General features: G+C 33.4%; 1 long non-coding RNA gene across 1 annotated transcript; it reads right to left on the reverse strand.

The window, feature by feature from the left end:
- Positions 1–1,206: 1,206 nt before the first annotated feature.
- Positions 1,207–3,106, reverse strand: LOC141723368 (uncharacterized). The gene is made up of 4 exons (XR_012576257.1): positions 3,013–3,106; positions 2,527–2,594; positions 1,658–1,769; positions 1,207–1,578 (listed from the first exon to the last, which is right to left on the reverse strand). It is a non-coding gene; the product is annotated as an uncharacterized LOC141723368 (long non-coding RNA).
- Positions 3,107–3,724: the final 618 nt, after the last annotated feature.

A 3,724-nucleotide genomic window follows, 5' to 3' on the forward strand; every position in this document is an offset into this window, starting at 1 on the left:
ACTATAGTTTCTGATGGGTGGAGTGACACTCAAAGAAGGCCTTTGATAAATTTTATGGCAGTCACTGAACTTGGTCCTATGTTCATAAAAGTAGTTAATTATGAAGGAAATGTGAAAGATAAATTTTTCATGGAGCATTTAATCAAGGAGGTCATCATGCAAGTGGGAGCTCAAAATGGGGTTCAAGTCATTAATGATAATGCTCCTGTGTGCAAGGCGGAAGGTACTATAACAAAGAGTCAAATAATTTGTCCATATTTTGATATGTTATTTTGTATGTCTATTTATGTTGCATATGTTTATTTTATTTTTTTAGGCATGTTTGTTGAGGCTCAGTTTCCTCACATCTTCTGTACTCTGTGTGTAGTCCACATTCTCAACTTGGCGTTGAAGAATATTTATGATCCCAGTAATATCCAGTCTGATAAAGATGCTTTCATTGAGTGTCATTATATTAAAGAAGTGGTTGATAAAGAACTAATGATTAAGACTTTCATACTTAATCACAATATGGTGGCAACAATGTTCAACAATATTGCACCTTTAAGGCTTTCTTAAAGTTGTTGAAATAAGATTTGCATCAACAATCGTTATGCTCAAAAGACTTAAACTTCAGAAACGTGCTTTAGAGAGGTTGGTGCTTAGTGAGGAGTGAAGCACTTATCGTAAGTATGATCAACCCAAATCCCCTCTTATAAGGACAACAATCCTTGATGAAATATGGTGGGATGAAGTTGATTACATTCTTGAGTTTACAGATCCTATATATTTCACTACACCAAAAGTGGCCTTCTGCATCATTCCACAAACGTTGCAACATGCCAAATAAATGTTGCAACAGACCAAAAAAATTCAACGGCAACACTTTTGTGATGTTAGTATTTTTGGCGTTGCCTTAGGGTTCAAAGGAAACATTTTATTATCAAGGGCAACACAAAAAATTATGTTGCAAAAAGCAATGACATGTCAAAAAAAGGGGGCCAAAGTGACACGTGGACTGACACGTGGCTTTTTGACACGTGGCAGTTGTGGGGCCCACTGACAGGTGGAGCCTACTGACAGGTGGAGCCCACTTACATGTGGATCCAGCTTGACATGTGGCACTTTTGCAACACTTTTTAGTACCTATTTACAACATTTTTAATACCTATTACAACACAATAACAATGGTCAAATTTTGAAATGTACTTTCTGCATACATTAAAGCCCAGTTCTATATTAGAACTATTTTCCCAATCCCAATCAAATCATTAGAAAGACAGTACAATATCACCACTATGATGAACTGCATCATTTAGACAATTTCTAATTACAAAAAAAATTATATTTGCAAATGTGATATTACTAGACAATTCCAAAGTACCAGAATTAATACAGCTACTACACACGTTCAGACTTGAAAATTACTACATAACTCTGGTTTACAAAATCAACAACTACTTCAGCAGATAAAATGGCATGTCCTTGGCCTAGTGTCATGGCCATTATTTGACCACTATAATGAGGTAGTTCTTATAAAATCTGTCGTCATGGGTGGTTTCAGACCAGAATCCTTTAACGGGCTCTCGTCATCATAATCTTCACACAAAAAAACTCTAGTTAGTCAAGGGTATATCTTGTATACATACAAATTATGTGTGCAGAAAAGAAAGGCTACCACATTTGTGTGGCGAGCGTGGGACTTGGATATTGATCAACGCATTTGATTCCTAATATAGAAAATATCAAGAATCCTAAACACAAAATTGGACACGAGTGCAGGGACAAACCTGCAAGGGTGACAGAGTAATCTAATTTGATAAAATATTTCATTATTAAACAGTGTCTTTTTTCAATAAAAAAAAAAGGATTACCAATAAAATTGTTTTACATAATCATATAACTACTTTAAACACAACATCAAAAAGATAAAAAAAAATTAAAAAAAACATCAAAAGGATAAACTAGAGCCAGTTTTCAAGAGGTCTTGTTCCTTAAAAATAAGTTTCTCAACGACTTTAAATCCTATTTGTAGCATAAAGTGTAGAACTGCAACATCAAGGATCAGATTCAGAGCCCAGCAGTCAAACACACACTGATTTGCCGAGTATGGTAACACAATAAGATAGTGAAATTAAGAGATTCTAAAATTACGTCTTGCTAATAATTCTTTTTTTCTATTTTGGATAACAAATACAAGATACGCAAATGAGTGAATTTTGCATTCCTCATTTGTTTAAAAACACTCACCTTTTTACCCATAATCCTTATTATGTGTAACAAAATAACCACTTTTTTCTTCAAACTCATACTCCCTTCGTTCTGAAAAATGTTTATTTTTTGTATTGGACATAATTGTCAATGCACACTTTTGATCATTAATATCTTTAATTTCGTACTAATAATAAATGTAAAAACTTCATCCTATTAAAGTAGTTATAAATACGAATCCAACAAAATCACTCATGATTATATTAAATCTTACAGATTAGGTATAATTTAATAATTTATCTCATGTTATGAATACGTAAGTGACAGAGGGAGTACCCTTTCTTAAGCACATAATGCACCCAGTGAGCCCAGCAAAATAAATGTACATGTACATATGAAACTCCCTATCTAACCAAAAAAACAAGGCATTCATGTAATTGCATACTTTTCTAATATTTTTATTATCAACAAGACAGTGAACACATAATGATCATATTTGCTTTCTCAATCTGAAATTATTAATAATCATGTACATACAGTTACATTCATGCAAAGCATTAAATAAGTGATCTTTATAAAAACTACACTTAAATTTCGATACATCGGGAACATACAATTTTATTAATTTATCTCAATTGTTATTTATACTAAAAAATAATCTGACATTGGGAGCAATTAATTATTAATTTAACAAGATTATTAGTAAAAATCAACGAAAGTTTTTGCAGTTACCTGACAAAGCAGCTTGTGGTTAACCACTAAATTGTAGAAAAAACCATTGTACTAAGGACATGTACTATTTCTTGCACAAAGAACCCTTACCTCTAATATGTGCAGGTCCTCATCCATCAATTTGACATCTGCATCAGAAAATGCACAAGAGGGCCCCCCATTCATAAGTACCCAAACATAGCCAACCTATACCAGGACATTACCATATCAATACATCAGAGCTTGGGCCTTAAATGATGCCATACAAATGCTTGCCACCACAAGATCTCTAAGTATGTCATCCACATAACAACATATATTATCACTGCACCAGAAACTGAATCAGACAACACCTATTACACAATGGTGGCCAATAAAACTGTTGTCTCAAAAAATCAGACAACAATTAATTGGTAGTTGACCAAAAAGCCTTGTATCATTCTTTTTCACACAATGGTGATTCAACTTATTCGAAATTGTTGTCTAAATGGTGCCCCTGTTCTCCAATGAGACAATGGTTATATTTATCCTCATTGTGTGACATCTATTGGCATAAGTGTTGTTTAGGTCATAATAAACCGGTGTGCTTTCTATGGTTTTACACAATGGGTTTTAAGGACTGTTGTGCAACTTAGACAACGGTTTTCAGGTACCAATGTGTTATTTATTTGAGACAATAGTGCAGAAAAACCAATGTTAGAAATAAAGCATAACAGACAATAGTTTATCACCCCTGTTGAGTAAAAGAGTTTCAGACAATGGTGTCTTACTCGTTGTCTGAATCACCTGCATTAGAAAATATGTTACAACAACTTTTATGAAA

This window comes from Apium graveolens, chromosome 5 (assembly GCF_009905375.1).
Source record: "Apium graveolens cultivar Ventura chromosome 5, ASM990537v1, whole genome shotgun sequence".
Classification (NCBI taxonomy): domain Eukaryota; kingdom Viridiplantae; phylum Streptophyta; class Magnoliopsida; order Apiales; family Apiaceae; genus Apium; species Apium graveolens.